At 43.0% G+C, this 19,066-nt stretch overlaps 1 protein-coding gene across 3 annotated transcripts in view; it reads right to left on the minus strand.

The window, feature by feature from the left end:
- GRM3 (glutamate metabotropic receptor 3) overlaps nt 1-19,066 on the minus strand; it is a 105,393-nt gene that overhangs the window by 64,399 nt on the left and 21,928 nt on the right. The window contains exon 2 of one of the 3 annotated variants that reach the window (XM_058023456.1): nt 1,906-2,003. The exons of 1 other annotated variant lie outside the window; for it this stretch is intronic. The gene's annotated coding sequence lies outside the window, so the exon portion shown is untranslated. Of the gene's footprint in view, nt 1-1,895; nt 2,004-19,066 lie in introns of all 3 variants that reach the window. One more of the 3 variants, XM_058023457.1, reaches the window with a different exon arrangement.

Consider the following 19,066-nt stretch of genomic DNA (forward strand, 5'->3'; position numbering starts at 1 on the left):
TGCAAGGAAAGGCAGCTTCTGGGTTGTGGGAGAGGATGCTGATAGGTAAAGCAGGAACTAAGGGAATGCTGGTAAAACTGGAGATACTCTCTGGGGAATTTTATCACCCGCTCCCTTCTGAAAGGGCTGGTGGAATAACAATTCCATAGGGCATCTGCTGCAAGCACATAGAGAGAAAATCATAAGCTAGCAGTTTTTCCAGGTCTCCCTCTACTTCCTGGGCACATGGATGTTCCTTAGGAAAATCCCATGGGATTTTCAGAGAATGTGGGTTTGGCTGCTGCTCCAAAGTGCTTTCTGGAGAGCTTTTCTAATGGCTGTGGGGAAGAGCAGGGAAGCCAGCTGAAATATGAGGGTGTCAATAACACCTATTGATTGAGTCTGAGTTCCCTTGGGCCAGAGCTGCTGCTTAGACAGACACCCTAGGCAGAGTGCTTGGCAGGCTGACTCTGCCTTCTGAGGCCAGGTGTCACCCTACAGCCAGGAGCAGGGTGCTGCTGGGAGCTCCTCACTGCACTGAAAATAGCCAGTCCTGAGCTCCTGGTGCAGCCCACAGTGTGTTGGGGATCTGGGCTACAAGGGATCCCCCTCCCCAAACAACCCTTAGTCCATCATGCCTTGCCAAGCACCAGCTGAAACCTCAGCATACACCAGCTGGGCAAGCACCCGTTATTATTTGTATTAATTATTAATGCATTTCCATTTTATTTAATAACAGAGTTACAACTATTCATATTACTGTCTCCTTACTCCAGCACTTGCACAGACGCAAAGGGCAGATGATGAATGCATTTAATACTTCCTCAAATGCAAATGTTTTTGTTTGTTTTTCAATGTTTACTTGCTTGACTGGAGCATTTCACTTGAGCCTCATAGCCCAGTTAGTTACAGCAGACTGCAAAGTGGGATTCATGCCTGGGTAAAGGTAATTTGCTTGCTTTACAACACCAAGATAAATACTGGTCTGAAGCACCATCATGAGGTCAATCAGGTCTGAGACTTTAAATGCCAAAAGATTTACAATTCCATCCTGACAGCCCCTCTGCTCCTCCTCATGTTTTCCACAGCAATAAGACTCATTTAAAGCTTTAAATATGGAAAGCAGAACAGGAGTCATTAATTTTACTTGCACAACAGCATTCACTACTTGTAAGGCTTTGACAGCCTCCTGAAACCCAAAGGAATTCGGATAGCTAGGGCAACAAATGCTTACCAATACCTGCATTGGAAGGACACAGGGGTCCTTTCACAACCTTTTCAGGGCTGAACATACATTTTTGTCCTACAAGAAGCTGACAGTGATGAGAGTATGTAGGATGCTTTACCGCTACATTCACATGATGCTACTTAATTTCCCATTTCATCTTGTTCAGCACAATCCCTTTGTGTTTCTTAAATCAATAGAACTGCAGTGAACCAACAGATTTCTTCAATATTTTGCAGGATGCTCTGCCCCTACCACCATACTTAATACCTATTGTTTTCAGTAAGACAAATAAACTCCTTAAATGTTATATTTGCCACTTAGAAGGAAGTTGACAGTGTGTTTTGGGGGATAAGATATTCAATTGCAGAAAGATAAACACATATGCATGGAGCTGAATGCTTTTGGAAACAAATTCTGTGGGCTTTCATATTTGTATCACTGTCATGATTTTGGATGGAAAATGGAAAACTTGTGATGAATGCATAATAGGCCATTGCATTTCCATCTGAGACAGAAGGAACGTGTTCACTTCTTCAGAAGGGAAGACAGATGAAGGCAGGCAAGCTGCAGAATAAAACAAGAATTAAGTGATAGCCTCTTAATGATCATTGTTCTGCTATCTGTCCATTATCTGTCTGGGTGTAGGTTGCAAACACCAGATGAATTTAAATAAAAACCCATTACTCACGCTCACTTACAGACGTGATGATGGGAATTGCTTGACAGGTCTTACACAGGAAACTCGGATGTAATTGAGCCCGGTGCTCTGCTGATTCTCCTCCAGCAAATTCTCTACCTGTGCAGGAATATTTTAAGACCTCACTAACTTTGACAGAGTGTTAGGCATTTTTTTCTTTTTTGCTTATTTGTGTTTTGTATCATTATTGGGTCTCTACAATAACAGATGGTGAAATCTCCCGAGTAAGCCAAATGCCAGCCATTTTCCTTACAGGATGTCATGCAAAAACACTAACAGCTCGGTTCCTATTAGTACTAGAAACTGATGGGCCAGCTCCAGCACCTTTTAAAGTTCCTGAGTGTCTTTGGATCAGCTCCATAACACAGCTGAATGAGGCAGACAATCTGCTTTAAACACTCCTTTATTATTCCCAGAGTTTCTGCTGAGTATCCTATCAAACAGGCTAAAAATCTCTCTTCAAGAGCACTTTCTTTTTAGAATACACAGGTTATTTTAGAGTCGAGTAAAATCAGGACAGTTTGCAGGTAAATTTAAAATACTCATTTGTTTTTCCTTCCTGAACCAGGGACTTCTCACTTCTGAGATAGCCACTGCTGGTGGTTTGTGTTTGCTGGCAGCAAACAGTTCTACAATTGCACTTGGCATAGGTGACAAACAGCTTGGCCAGGTTTGTCTTTCCATGGTCTTTTTCCTGTGCCTCTTGCTGTGCCATATTGAAGGAATATTGCTTAATGGCTATAATGGGATATTTACTTCTATTTCATGCTCCTAGAGCTGTCCTAATTGACTCTTTTCTCTCATCATGATTAACTTATCATCTGCAGATCATGAAATCTCAGTGGAATTCATAGATCTCTGTCAGGTGTGACTGTAGGGACATATCTTTGTCCCTGTAAGTCCCATACTCCCCACTGGTTATGTGAAAAATATTGGAGTCCTTTCACCAAATTCATGGGCTTTGAGAGTAAGTTTGGATGTATTTATAAAATCCACAAATTTAGATTGCCTTCTATTTATATCTAACTGCATTTCATGTTGAAATTCTTATTTTCAAGTGCACATATCTATTTATGATCACTTTTAAAATTACATTTCCTTTTGAATGAACAGTTGATGGTCCCCTAACAAAGAGGGATTTGCTTTGTTGGATCTCCGATCTGAACTGGGGACCGGGTCTGAGTCTTTTCATTGTACTTAAAGAGAAAATGGGAGAAGTGCTTCTCTTCTCCTTCCTGGTTCCTCCCCTGGAGGAGATAACCGAATGTCTGACAAACACTGTATTTTAAGCAATATAGTTTAAGTGCAAGCACGGGTCCTAAAGGGGCGACATGCTCCTTGCAATAGGCTTCAAACACTCTCCAAAAGGGAGTCCTTCCCTCTTTATCTCTGGGACTGAATCCTGAGAACAGTCAATAGCCAGTAATGGACACTGAGTGACACGGCAGCAATAGGGACAGGATGTCTGTCAACTTCATACAACCCAGTTATGTACAGATATTTGTGGATTTTAGCTTTCTTTCCTCTAGGTCCCTTGTTTTTCTGAGAGGTAAGTCCTGAACTTATCCACTTTGGCATTTTCTGTGAGAGAGGAGAGAGGTAGCAGAGACAGAGGAAAGGAAGCATTTCTTATGAAATGGCTTCAAGGAGAGTTAATTTTTTTTGACTGATGTCTGTGAAGTTTTCATATTTATTCAGAATGAAATCATGCTCAGCAATTGTCATTACCTCCCAGAGAAATGCTGCTTTCTTTGAAGGTATATTTGACACATATTGTGTCAAAGCTCATGGTCTCTCAGACATGACATGTGACAGCTGAAATTATTTGACATGCTCCAGTTAAAGGAATTGAGAACCAAATTCCCAGGGGCTGTGGACAGTTTCTGTACATAAAGCTCTCTTTGAGTATAAAGGAGATTTTTCAAAAGCATTCAAAATCGGTTTTTCCTGCTCTCATAGAGTTAATTCTGGATTCTTTTGATCACCAAGGTAGTTCTTCAGTATATCTGAGCCAGTTTGGCTGAAACGATCTTAGCAAATAGGATGGGTCATGGACCACTCTGATCTGGATACCATCTGACACAGCTGTGCTGTGCCATTTCAGAGAAAATCTCTGGAGCTCCAGAACTGGCAGGATCCATCCCACAGATCTGATGTGAATGCTGCTGGGGCTAAGGTGGTCTCCAGTCTCTTCCCAGGAGCTGTGTTGGAAGAGTTAAATTGGTCAAACCTCTGTGGCTGGAGACTGTTTTAGCCATTAAATGACACAATCATATTCTGGTGTCTGTCAGTGTTTAGGAGCTGTAGCTGCAATCTTTGAGCTCCTCTGCCACCAGTACAGATGATCAGAACTGTGCACAGTCCCTGACATGAGGAGCTGCACCCTCATGTGTATGGCTATGTCATAAATCAAACCTCTGTGGGACCATCCTGAGGCAATGAGATCATTGGGCCACAGTAGTGGGCACTCATCCAGCTGCCCCTGCCAGCCTCTGGAAAAGGGGGCCCATGTTGTAAATATAACTGCTGAGTGGTCCCCACTATGTGCTCAGTCCCCCCACACATCAATGAATTATTCAGAACAATGCCACATCCCAAAAGAACCCCAGGGATCATTCGAGCAATTTCTCACTATGGGCAATCAGGATTGTATTGTCAATGTCTTTTCACTGGCACTGTTTAGCTCATTAGTAATACAAAAAGTCCTCACCACTTCTGCTGGAGAAATCTTCCCTGATGCATCCTAGCACTCAATTTGCTTTGCTAATGGCTGCATCAAGATTGTCCCTGGGCACCATGCCCCTGTTGAGAAAACTCATGTGCCTCTTCCTACCAGGTCTCAAGTATAAACTTCCAGGTGCTAACTGAAATTCCTCACACTTTCCTAAAGTTGGAAACTCCCAGTCAGTGAATACAACTTCCAGAGTACAGAAAGAAAGGGTATTTTCTGCAGGTGCAAGGCGGTGTTACTACCATTGCACAGGATATAATTTGAAACTTGTATACTATCCATGTATTATGAAAATAATAATTGAAGTAGGTGTAGGTACAGAGAAGGACTACTGCAAAGCACAGGGGACTGTGGGGCTGTTTTAGGAGAGAACAAATGCGGAGAGAACATATTTAGCTTAGTAAAAGGAAAACTGAAGTTTTTGACAGCTATCCATGGACACCTCAGGGGTCTGAGTACTCGGAAGGGAGGAGAGTAAAAGACATTTCTGGAATTAGAAGAAATGACTGTAACCTGGTCCTGAATAAACAGACAATGGAAATTATAAAGAAGTTTCTAAACAGCAAAGGAATGAAGTTTTGGAAAAGGTTTCTGACTGCAGGAATAACAGTCAAAAAAGCAAAATTTAAGAGGGAGCTGAAGAATTCCAAAGAAGGGATAATATGACCTGATGGTTCATGACAACAAGAACTGAACTCAGTGACCAAACTCATCCCTTCCGGTCCTATCTCTGACAATCTGAAATGTATTTAAGAAGACCATGTCCCATTGATCTGCAATGACAGAGAAGGTGGAGACTGAGTCTCAATCTCCCCAGATCTAAATGCAGCAAGATACCCTTGAGCAAAAGTCCTGCCATTCCATTTAAAGCAAAAGAGCCCAGGAATAGCTTCTGTGGTGACAGCAACTTGATTTACCACAGTTGTGAAAGAATGGGCTGAAAGAGTTATTTTTCCTGAGCAGTAGTATCTTTTTTCCTGGATATGCTATAAACATGAGAAATAAATTGGCAGATATCTAGATACAAATTTTAAATCAATGAGATCTGAAATGCAAGAGCTTTTGTATCCAAATGGCTTTTCATGCCCTAAATTTTCTGAGTTGTGCTTAATTCTTGCAGCACATAAGGCATGTAAAAACCACCCACTCACTACTTCTGAGCCATTTTTCTTCATCTAAATGAAATTTCTTTAGTTCCATTCATCTTTACAGCTCATTCAACAGGTCCCTGTGCAGCAGTGAAGGGAAGCATGTTTCAATGTGCTAATCCAGCTCGGAGATGGATTAATTGACTCACATGCCCCTCTGATCACTAGCCAGATGTCTCTCCCCAGCTGGCAAGCCTTACTAATTTTCTTGTTGTTGCTGCCGTTGTTAATTCTGGGTCTCCAGCCAGCGGGGGCTCAATCAAGGGCAGCATGCCCTCTGCCGACATTTTGTATTCTTTGGTCTGCTTTCCCTTGGGCAAAGACATTGAGCTGTGACCCTCCTTCCCTGGCTCCCTGTCATCTGGCCTGTGGCCCCTGGAGAGAGCTCTGCTGGTGCAGTGGCTCTCGTGTACCCGGCACATTGGGCCACCACAGGGCTGTGCTGGGAATATCCAAGGTGGGTGAAGGAGGCATACGGGGCTCAGAGGGCCAGTTCCAACAAGTGACCCAAAATTTCAGGTCTGTGCATTGAATATTTTGGGAAAAAAAATAAAAGACTCATAGCAAGAGTGAGAAATATTTCCTTTGTCAGGCTACAAAAGGAAATTTCTGTGAAATTATATGAGATAAAAGTCGAGAATGATTAAGAGGGCATGACTGGAGCAGTTGGGACACTGAACTGGGGATCAATGTAACATAAAGAGTGGTTTGAAGGTGGGATGTATGTGTGCTCCAGGCTCTACTCCAGAGAATACTCTACTCTTCTGTCATTGCCCTGATGTCTTGGGCAAGACACTTCCCTAGTCTGGTGCTTTCCAACGCCTATGAGAGTTTGGGGTACTTTTAAGGTACTTGCTAGTGAGCAAGGCAGTGTGAAAATGAAATATCATTTGCATCACTGAACATACAGCCATGTATTTTCAGTGTGAAGGCTTCTGCCATGACTTGCAGTGATTTGGCTAAAACCATGGTGTTACCACATGGAAAGGTGCCAATTTTGGCAGACTGTGGAACATTGTTTCCTCTTATCCCATTGCTTGTCTTGGGTCATCACCATGATCACATTGAGTAGAAACTTAATGTACAAAAATTGGACTGGATGGTAAAACTTTTATTCATCCCAGCAGCAAGGAAGTCACTCAATAACTCACACACAGGTTAACAGCAGTGGTCACTGAGGGAGGGCAGCTGAGAGCAGAGGCAGCAGCAGGAATATTTGAAGATTTGTACTATTTAACGCCAAGACCCTGAAATTCAGCTATGCACTCAACTAGAGCATTCTGTGAATTGTAAAGGTGGAACACTGGTTTCCTAATTTCTCACTAATGGAGGTTATTTATCCCAAGCTGTAAAAAAAAAGGAATTCCTGGATCATGTGAATATTTGCCTTTTCCTTCCCTATTCTTTTCATTTTCTTCCATTTTCCCTTCCCAAAATTAGTTCAACAAGATAGAAAAGAAAAGCAAACACTTCTTCTTTCTTTTTTCATTTGAAAAGAAGTAGCAAAATACTGTTTCATGACAAGGTCAGAGGAGCACAGCTTGGGAAGAGAGAAGTAAGAAGTTCAACTAAGGTGTGAACATTAAGAATTCAGCTGCATTTCTGTGGGCCCAGCACTTACTACTCCTACTAAAATTGTGGATGAGCTTGTTTCTCCAGCATCTGAGCAGTTGCTTACAATTCATAAGTGTGTAAGTAAGAAGAAAATCTCACTCCTGTAATTTAGTATTTTTGGTCTTTTTTTAGTTTAAGTACATGCCCTGTATAAATCTCTTTCCAAAACCACAAATTTCTTCCCACATCAGGCATAGCCCCAGGGAAGTCGTTTTACAGGGAAATAAGGCTTCGACCTTTGATCACTGTAACCTGGCTTCTCACAATCCTGAAAAAAAACAAGTTTCTAAAAAATTGAAATGTGAACAACACACACCATCAATATCAATTACTGCATTGTTGGGTGGTAAATTTTCCCCACAGGGGGTGAGCAATTCACTTGATATACTTGGCAAAGGGTTTGATTCTCCTCCCCACTGGCAGCGAGGTGGTGCTGACAATCTCTCTGTTCTTTGATGGGGCACAGAGCAGAGCAAGGGAGAGCAGAGTCAGACTCAAAGCTCCGCGAGTGCAGAGAAAAGCCGGCTCTGTCAGGAGAGGATTTGCGCAGTCTGAACAGCGAGCTGCAATCTTTGAAGAAAAGACTTCAAAGAGAAAAGGAGAAAAGAAACAATGTCTAATCTTCATACAAATGTGCTCAGGGGTCTCTGAAATTTCAGAAACTTCTAAAATCTAAGAATTAATTATCACTTGCCAGAGGGAAGCTTTATTCACAGGTAACAGTTACAGCAACCCAAGTCCTCTAGGTGTAAAACTCGTGCAGTTATATTCAACTAAAGCTCAGTAAATCACCCTCCTTCCTTTTGGTGTACTTGCACACTTTCCAAGTGTTTGATGTTATGCTTCACATTGTTTATGTGTGACACATGACAGCAGCTCCTAAAATTTTGTCTTTGAAAGGAGATGTACTTGGAAATATTTTGGTACAGGAACTGTGACTCACAGGTTCACATAAAAACGTGCAACAAAGCAATGCAGCTCCTCAGCTCCTGTAGAGCAGTGCAGCCCTGTTGGCTTCTGTTTACTGCAGGAAAACACAGGACTTTAAGTCATTTTTCAGCTCCACAGATGCATAAATAACGAGGAGCACTGGGGGTGACTAAAAGCAAAGCACTGCTGCTCTGATTCCTCTTAGCAGAATGGGGTGTTTAAAATGACCTTTAGGCCAGGTATCCAGAATATCTCAGCACCTCATAGATTCTCATTTTTTGTTCTTATATGACCCTTTTGTGTAATGATTCCTCATATTCATTTTACACTTGAAGTCTGAAAGCTAAGGACGTGCTATTGCCCATGGTTGCAGGGCAAGTTAGTGGTGAAAGGAAGAAATAAGCATTTAAATACCCGGAGAACTCAGTTACATGATGGTGTTACTGTGGTCAAGAAATTGAATGATTTATTGTGGATGTCTGACCAGAATCATGGTAGGTGTAGTTTAAGGGTCATGGTGATGTGCAGTTTAAATCCTGCATTTTCTGAAGCTGAGGGTGTGAACCCAGCTGGCTGGCGTGGCTCAGCTGCTGCACAGAAACACATTAAACTGCAATAACTTGATTGTGAATCCCAGCCCTCTCTTTTTAAAAGCTCTGTCTGTCTTTCATCTTTAAGACTTCAATGAAAACAGCTGTTGCAGAAGCTCACGAGAGAGCTGTACCACAGCAGGGAAACCACAGCTCCCTGACATGAGCAAGAGGGTCTTCAGACCCAGAGCAGCTATATCTGGTATAAAAATAAAAACTCACCTCTCCTAAAATATCAGTAAGCCAAGGCACCTGTACTGTCAGGAAAGGAAATGGAAGACAGAGACCATGTCCAATGCAGCTACTTTGAAATAACTAAACCCTCTGGCAGGATTGGATTTGCTTCATTTTATGTTTACATCCATATGGCTTTTGGGGTTAAATAGAACCTGATATTTGTCCTGATATTTGCCCACCAGCAGCCAGGAGATGTCTGTGACTTATCTCCCTGTGCCATGAATACTTTGCATCCTAATAATAAGTAGCCCCAACCATTGTGCACCACCAGCATTACCAGAGATTGCCAAAAACTGAGTAGTTTGTAATATGGTTTTGTGAGTGTGATGGCATTTGGTCAAAGGTTGGACTTGATGCTCATGCAGATCTTTTCCAGCCTTAGTGATCCTATCAATCTATGGTCTGCCTCCTCTTGGGAGTCACTGGCCACCCCAGAATATCTAAGTAACACAGAGGCATTGCATTATCCCAAGTTAGCATCCAGAAGGATGCAAAAGGACAGAGTTTGACCCTGGTGTTGCATTACAGGCAGGGCTGTGGGTGTTTGTTTTCACAGGAAATTTTCTTCTGCGAACAATCAGAAAAATCTCAGGCAGTCTCCTCTCGCTGGCTGTGGCAGCTCCCCAGACAACAAAATAAAAGGTAATCGGTGCTGCCTCTCCCTCCAAATGGGAAATGTTGATAGATATCTCAAGTATTTGTTTAACTGTGGATAGTTGACACAGCTTGTGAGAAATTAATCTGGGAGGAAAGGAAATCTCCCAAACTCCTCCATTTCCTTTGTCCCCGGCTCCTCTGGGCTCCTGCTGGGGGCTCTGCATCATCCCTCCAGGAATGTCCCTGCCGGGGCAGAGTCCTGCAGCCCTTCCTGGAGCTGGAGTTCTCCTGGAGCCGGGATGCAGGAGATGCAGGGGATGCAGTGTCGGGATATTTAACTTATCAGAGTGACTCTGAGAAAAGTTACAAAGTCTCTTTTCTCAGCTTGGCGCTTGGAGACTGAGTCAGACCTCTTCATTTCTTGGTCTCAAGTTTGTTTATTTTATCTTATCTATAAAAAACTTTTCTCTTGCATTGCTGAAGTCTGTCCAGCAGGTCAGTTCCATGCACTCTGCCTGCCCCCAGGGTCGTGTAATGTCTTTATACTAAAACTACGTATACAATGTTTACAATTACTTTCCAACACCTATCACCTATGTTGGACAGTGAGCTTCTACGCTAAACCAATCCAAAAGTGCCAACATCACAGCAGAAGATGGAGGCCAAGAAAAAGAAGGAGAAAGGCTGGACATGCTCAGTTCCCTCCATCTTGCCTCCTGAACCCCCATACCAGAAACCCCAAAATCTACTTTTCCACCCCATGATAACTTCACTATTATTTTACCTAAACTGTTGTGGCTTGCTGATCTTCATATAAGGTTGGTAATTTTCTCCATGGGTCATAATCAAAACCACAGGTGTTTTGGGCTCTGTGCCAGGGTCTCTGAGCCCCCTGGCAGGGTCCTGGCCATCCTGGACAGCCAGAGGGATGTCCTGGGTTCCCACAATGCGGGGATGCGCAGGGAGCGCTCCGCTCTCCCGGATCAGTGGGACCGAGCTGGGACCAGCCCAGCTGGGGGAACTCAGGCACGCTCCGGCCCTGAGTGAGTTCCAACCAAACCTGGCAATCTGCTCCTCAGCTATTTTTGCCCAGCGGGGGATATCTGCTGTGTTTGTTGGAAGATTTTTTGGTGTCACTTTTCACACGCTCGTTGTAATGCATTGCCTGAGGCATAATTAAATTCAAAGGGCATGCCTGTGTTGAAAGGGAGGGTTGCAATTTGTTGCTGTTAGGATTTTTCATTAAAAACCAAGCAGTTTTTCTGACTGGCAGGGAAAATGGCTGCAGAACAAAAATGCTATTAAATAAGGAGAAGGCAAAAGCTTTTCTTTATTCTTTCTTTCCTTTTATTTTTTTTAATAACTACCTGCCTGACATCTCCACACTGACTTTGAATAAAGTACAGCATTTAAAAATAGTGGGACTGTAAAAGGAAGACGAGGCAGAGAAAAGAGGAGCCTTGATATTAAGAGAGGTCTGGCAGGTGATAGGTATATTATATATACCAGATTATATGTGTATATCTATCAAAACACAGAAATATCTGTAGCTATCTGGGTATGTGTGTATGTATTTTATCTCCAGAGGAGAAATTTGCCTTTGCTGCTGAAATTTTCCTGAAAGCTCAGTTAATTAGTTCTCATAATACCCATAGAGGCAGACTTTAGTATCATCCTTATCCACAGATGAGGAGATAGGAAAGAGCACTGAGAGAAGGATGCACAGAGAGATTAAGGGATTTCTGCTACAGTGGATTCAGTGCAGAGCTGGGAATTCAGTCCAGTAGGCAAAATCCAAACCCTATTAAAAGCCATGGGAGACTAACTTTTGAGAAGCCTGGATTTGGCAATTTTTGCTTGCTTTGTTCAAACCTCTCTGATCTATTCACAGCTACATGTGTCCTGATGATGCTTTCAGAACAAAACTACACCTGTGACTGTGTACAGCTCCTGGTCAAATCTCAGCTGAGTTCCTCACTCTCAGAGCTTCAATACAGAGGCTGTTTCTTTGAGGGACTCTGTACCACACATTTACATATATCTTAAAAATAGTCTGGAGTGATAAGTGAAGTAATTTAAGATCTTCCTAAATAGAATACTATATTCTCCCAGACCACCAGGGTCAAAGAACTGAAATTTTACATCCTTAGTTGCTATATTCCACCACACAGTGCTCTCAAAAAATGACTGGAGGGTTTCAGCTAAACAGACGAAATACTTCTAAATTAGATTGGGTAAAGAAAGCTCATTAAGAAAAAAAAATTAATGTCCTCATTTTATAATGGCTTTGTTGCCTTCTTGCTTATATACTTGTTCCAGGGCAGTATTTTCATGTTATTAGGGTGTTTTCAGCTCTTATTTTTAAGCTCACTTCATTAATGTTGGTAGAACACTTTGAAGTAGAAAATGTGCTAAGTGGTATCACTGACACACTTTCAAGGCAACGCTTTTGCCTTCCCAGAGGTCACCTGAAGCAAATTTGTCACACCTGCACAAATGTGCACAAATCGGTGCTGGCAGCGGAGGGACAGATTTCCCTGAAAAGTGCTGCAGCAGCTGCAAGCTGGCTGCAATGCCCAGAGGAGGATTCCAGCAGGAAGCTGGGGTCTGCCAGCCTTGCTGTGAGGAGTCTGGCAGGGAGGCAGCTGTGGAGCTGAGCTCCTCTGTCTGATACCCATGTGCTGGATAAAAATTCCCTGAACTCATCTGGAAGTCTCCCAATGGCTCCTCCAGCGCTGGGCACCGAATGTGCAATTTCTTTTTCCTCAAAAGCACTGTAATGGAATGAGGAGTGTGGGAAGGAGCACAGGGTTTGTGTGGGAAGGGCTGCTGTGGTGGAGATGGACCTGCTGCAACATCCTTGAACATGAGGGCAGTTTCATAGAATCACAGAAAGACTTTGGTTGAAATGAACTTAAAAGCTCATTTCATTAAAGGTTCCCATGCCCTGTATCTTTCACTAGACCAGGCTGCTCAGAGCCTCATCCAGCCTTGTCTTGGACACTTCCAGGGATGGGGTGTCCACAGATTCTCTGGGTGACACTCAAGTAAAGAATTCCTCCCTAACATCTAACATCTATGTCTTGGGGCTTGTCCACTGACCAGAGGTTTGCCAGTGGTGCAGTTCTGTTGCACACCAGGATTTACTGCTCTCATCCCTCCTGCCTGGAGCATCCCAGGACACAGGACAGGTTTCTAACCTGAGGCAAGGCCTCACCTGTGAAGAGTGGTATCTAAAAAGTCCTATGGCGTGTTTGATAAGTCTGTGGCATCAAGGTGAGCTTTGAAAATCACTGAAACTATGGTCTGGCTACCTGTATCCCTTCCCCACCACCCCCTGGAGTGTGGGATCACAGGAAGGATCCGGTTGGCCTTGGGGTGTGGTTTGGACATGGACAGTGCTGCTGGCAGTGTGAAATGAGAAGCTGTCCATGGCAGCCTTCCCTCTAACTGCAATAGCACAGCTGCCCTGCTTGCTTGTGTCTCTGATCTATTACCTTGTCATATTTCAAAAGCTAAAGCAGGTTGAGCTTGGTCAATGTTTAGATGGAAAGGTCTCCAAGGAAAACACGAGAGCTGGAGGAAATGTTCCCTGAGTCAGAGTCAGGGCAATAATCCAGCGTGGTGTTAAGGATGTTGCTTTTGGCCTGATTGCAAAATCAATGTATGGGCCACTAGTGGTCTGTGGGGAGGGACTGTAATACCCAACATGACTGGGCAATAACTGGTTGGTCTTTCTTTTCCTACAGGGGTCAACTCTACAGTGGGTGTAAATTGGATGAAATGAAAATGATGAATCTGGCTGATTCCTTTCTCTGTTTTGTCTCAGTACTTGGATTTAGAGCTTTGGTTGTTTTCCTTTGTCACCTTCCTTTGTATGTTTCATAATTCCCTAAATGGCATGGAATGACACAAAATACAAACATTTAGCAAATTTTTTCCTAATAAATTTCCCAGCTTCTGGAAATCCCCACCTTAAGGGTCCTCTTAAAGGTTTGGGGTTTTTTTATCTGCCTAAAACTATTGTTACGTGGATTTGAACTTTCCCACATCACTCCCACAGAATTGTCTGAAATCTCAGGCTGCTCACAGTGGTCTGCAAGGTTGGATCCATTATCTACCAGTTTCTAATACTGAGCATCACCTCTGTGTCTGGCCCTCAAAGAAAACCAGCCACATCTCTTACTATTAACCCTGTAGATGTTCTGTTTCAGATACTGGACTCTGTCTGCCATTGTCCTGGGACAGTGCATTTCCCACATTGATCACACAGCTTTTTGAAATGGCATCCATCAAGGAACATGGACATTTTTCTCCTTGAAGCAAGGTGCATGCAATAGAAGTCACAATCCCTTTTGTAATAGTAAAAACTATATTAAAAGAGCCCTGATCTGAATTTACGAGATAATGAAAATGAACAATTTCATCCATGCACCAGTTTGGCCTTTCATGCTTTTAAACAAATATCTATTTTTCATCTATCCTCCATTTCTAGCACAAAAAGAAATAATTTTCCATGACATGATTGAATTCAGATTCAGAAGCCGTATTTTCATCTCCTAATTATTTTTTTTTCAGTTTAACAAACCACAGATTTGAAGTATGAAAGGTGCTAAATGATCTCATACTAAAAACTGCAAAGCAAACAGATCATCTCTACCCATTCTGTTATTTTAGGTGGTCATTTCACGAATGAACCTACCAGACAGTTTTGAGGATGGCAAGGTGTTTTAAAACCCATTATGCAAAGACTCTGTGACTGTAGTAATGAGCTGTGGCCCTCCACTGGGAAAACAGAGCCTTGATAAGCACACTACAAAACCCCTGTCAGGAGTACAAGTGCTTTGAAGAGAGTATTGAAAGGGATTTTGCTTCAGAATATAAGAAAGTATGTAATGTGAGATTTCTCAAAGGAGAAGATTATGCTTTATTTGGGCTTTTCTATACAGATTGAAGAACAGAATGTGAGAAAACTTCACAACTTCTTTAGGAACACAGATATTTTCAGGCTGGACTGCACCCAAATCCAATCTAGCCCAGCATCTTGTGTCATAGAGAGGCCAGCACCAGATGCTGCAGGAGAAGGTACAAGAGCATCTGAACACGTCATGTTTCCACAAGTGGGGAAAACATCTCCCTAATTTCCAGTTATTGCTGCTGCTGTTATGCGTAGATTTATTTTCTTTCTACAGCACAAAAATTAAACAGAGGTGTCTATTTCAGACTTTGAGGATCATTGCCCAAAACATTAATTGCTTCCTCCCAGTCATACACTGAATGACTATAATGAAGCCAAAAAACCTGACTCCCACCCCTGAATTCAGTAATTCCAGTGGATATTTCCAGTAGAGGTCCCCACAATCTGGGATGTGGCATGGAAATGCCCATTCTCCTTTGGCCACACAGCAGTCAAGGCAAGTGGGAATCTACCCTGTGGTTTTGAGTGAAGTGAAGAACTTTTTCAGCAGGTCAACACCAACCTCCCCCAGCCCTCACAGAGGAGATGTGGGCCAGGCTGGGATTCTTGGTGGGGTTGGTGGGGTTCTTATTGGTACTGGCTGCCTCACAGATACCGTACTGACTGATTCTGGGCAAGCTGCTTCTCATCTCTGTGTTGTCTCTACAGAGCAGTGATACTGACATTTCCCTTCTTTGAAAAGCAGTGTGATTGACAGCTGTGGCTAAAAAATAACTGTAGAATGTACCAGAAGAGATTGTTTCTTAGAACTATCAGCTCCACCACTGAAACTTCTTAAAACCACCCACAAAACTCTTCTGTAGACAGAGAAAACCACATTCACCTCCATGCAAAGCTGTTCCTTCTGTTCCTCTTTCAGAATTATCTGAGCCTTCGACTTTTAATTCTGAGCTTTGGGCTTCTTTGTTGTGAATTTTATTATTATTGAAAATACACAACGTAAACTTAACTGTGGTCAGATCCTTCGTTGAGCTGCAGCGGAGGAAGGGCATTTGTACTGGAAATTAATATGGTTGGCATGTCTGCCTTGTTGTGAGGATAGTGTTTTCATGTTCTTTCCCTTTCTTCCTCAGCTTTCTTCTCTTTTGTATGTGCCTGCCTCTTTCCCATTCCTTTCACAGCCGCTATTTTTGCTCCAAGCAAAGAACTCAGTCATGCTCTCACTCTCTCATGGGCTCTGTGTACACTTGAGGTCAGGCTAGCAAACCTTACTGGTGCCAAACTTTGCACCCTTCCCTTGCCCTTTTCATGCCCTCTTCCTGTCACAGTTTTCTCTCCCCTGGGTTTTGCCCATGCCCCAAGGGCAGCACTGCTGGCACACCTGGCTGGGCTTTGCCTGGTTGCTCCCAGTGGCTCCAGCGCAGGGCTCCTGCTGGACACTGGGCCACCCTCTCACCTCTCCTCTGATGTATTTTATCTGTTCCAACCACAGGATTCTCAGGGAAAGGGACAGTCTGTTACTCTTTTCATCACCCACTGTAGCACAACGGAGCTCCCCTGAGGTTCAAGGCACCATATGCTTCTTTAAAAGGCACAATCTCTTTGATGTGCCCTCACATTCCTCTGAACTCACTTCACCCTCATGTCCCTTCTTCTTCTCTCTACTGTTCTTTTAACAATGTCTTCCTTCTCAGCCCTGTAGTCCTTCTTCCTTTTCCCCCACTCTCCTTGCCTTCCTCCAGGGCTGTGCTGCCAAGCCTGGGGCAGCTGTCCTGGGCTGGAGATGGGGCTGGGACCAGGGGACACCCAGGATCTGCAGGAGGAGTTGAGCCACTCTGTCTCCTCTCCCTTTTGAGGGAACAGGGATTCCTCTGCCTGAACCTCAGCAGGCAGGGACCTAAACAGAAGGCAGAGTCTGAGCTCATCAGAGGTGGCGTGGCTTGTAGAAAAGGCTGTGTGTGCAACAGGGAGCAAACCTGTCTGGGAGGAGTGTTTAATGTCTGATTTTCAGTCTCATAACTTGGAGGCCTGCAGTAATTTTGTTCACTTTCACTGCCTTCCATTTTCTCATATCTGCCCTAATCTGTGTGTTTCCCTGTTGCCACATTTCTCTTCACAGAGAAAAGCACGGCACAATTCTTCCCAAGGGTTTCTGAGATTCACATTCTCTGAACCTCAGAGAAAGGGAAAACACAATTCTTATCACTTGCTGTGCCTGTGTTGTGCCAAAGTAGAATGCAATATGGAGGTTGTTTACCCAGAGTGAGGATGTTTTGTTTCCTTGGCCTATCAGGGCCAAATGTGTGTGTGTGTTGGGACTGTTGGCTGACAATCACGAAATTCTGTGCAGTGTGAGTGGTTGTGTGCAGAGCTGAGTGCTTGGCAGATTCAGTTTAGATGAAATGCACATAGTATAGTATAATAAAGTAATTAATTAGCCTTCTGAGAGCAATGGAGTCAGATGCATCATTCTCTCCCCTTTGTTGGAGTTGCCTTTGTTTTACAATATTTCCCTTTATAGTTTTGTCCAGCTGTATTCAACCTTCTTCCTACCATTCCCATCAGTGTGGTCTATGGGCTGCATCATTCCAAGCAGTGTTCCTAAAGTTCCTTGGGAGGGGTGCTCCAGTCAGGCAACAATTAATTCCTGTATCTGTAATTTGTTTATCTTTTTCCGTAGAGTCTTACAACAAGCCTCAGGAGAGGGATATAAATGATGAATGCAGGTTAATAACGCGGGAGTCTGCGGAAAATTGCATTAAAATGGCACAGCAATAACGGATATAAAAACAACTGAAGCATGTGGTAAAGTCCCTACGATATAAAAATATTTCCACTGGTGATATACATTATAGTTTGTGCTAAAAAAAAAAATCTGAAATTTTAAAGTGATAAAAAATTAATACTGCCAAACTTCTAGTGAGAAGAAAAAAGGTTAGGTAAATTCAGCAATTCCAGTATATTGTTACCATAGGTGAAAAAAATAAGCAAAATGGGTGAACTTAATCCAATTTAATCTTAATAATTCAAAGGCCTGGAACATAGCCATGTGTATCAACAGAGCTCCCTCAGTCACCAGTGCAGAGAGGGAGAAACCTCAAGGGAGACAGGTTCATCCCAACTCAGAAAAAATGCTTAAAAACCAGGGGCACTGTCACTCCCTGAGCTGGAGGAGATTAATTCATTTGATCTTATATAGGCAGGATGTCCAACCCTTCCAACAGCTACACTTGGGAGCTTCCTCCTTCCCAAAGCCCCTTTGAAAAATGACCTTAGGTCACTACAGCCAGCCCAAGATTAGCAGAACTATTTGTACTTTCTGGTATTCCAAAAAGGAGGTAAGAACAATTCTATTGGGTTAATAACACAGAGGCAGCTCGTGGATTTCACTGGTTGCACTGGAAACTCTCTGCCAGATGCGAGGTGTTGGAAGCAGAGCTATACACTCATCAGGATGCTCAACAGCCCATTTATCATCTTTGTGAACATTTTGTGTGCCTGCATGAGCTGGGGGAAGCTGCCTGTGTGAGCTGATATCACAGAGGGGTTTCAGGAGACCTGCCACAAACCTTCAATCAGGCAAACAAAGTGTTGGAGATTTACCCTCTCATTCCAGTTCATCATTCTGCTTTAACAGGTTGAAAAAAGCTGTCAAGAAGTGATGTGGGAAGCCATCACACTAACAAGGCAAGGGAAATCTGCTTCATTTTTTTCCAGTAATAAACAGAATGAGGACTGAATACAGTCTGGGGGCACCAACTGGACAAATGTGTAGGACATCCCACCCAGCAATCCCAAACCAGGCCGTGCTCTGTGTCAGGACAGACATTGTGGAGATGTGGCTGCCAGGATGATGGGAAAAGGGTGGGAGCTACCTGCTGAGCTAAGGACACAGGAAGGGTGTGTAATCATAGTGAGATATGTTTCCACTGATACACATCATCATAAATAGTGCTGGTGGTGGTTTTAGAAATGATAAAGAGGCATTGGGTAAATCCTTTGGCTGGAGGTGCATTCCTAGGGAGCCAAGAGTGCAAAATCCCACTTCAATAGGATAATGTAGAAGAAAGTGCTGCAGAAAAGCATTTAGGTGGAGAAAAACTTAATCCATACAGTTGTCTGTTCTTCCAAAGCATTAGCCAGAAATCCCTCTGAAATGCTGTTTTTCAGTGTGTGTTCTGATAGCTCTGCTATCAGTCTGCTTGTAAGGTTTTGGGTTTGGTTTTGGTTTTTTTTAAAGTAAAATTTCAGTTTTCAGCCTGTGGGTCTGTGATTCTTCATAGGTCTGTGATTAACTTCCTGATATCTATGCTCTTCTACTTGTTTGAGAAACACAATCTTAATGATAATATATTTTATTAACAAATTATTTTATTAATATATTTTCAGCAGACTCT

This window comes from Melospiza georgiana, chromosome 4 (assembly GCF_028018845.1).
Source record: "Melospiza georgiana isolate bMelGeo1 chromosome 4, bMelGeo1.pri, whole genome shotgun sequence".
NCBI lineage: Eukaryota > Metazoa > Chordata > Aves > Passeriformes > Passerellidae > Melospiza > Melospiza georgiana.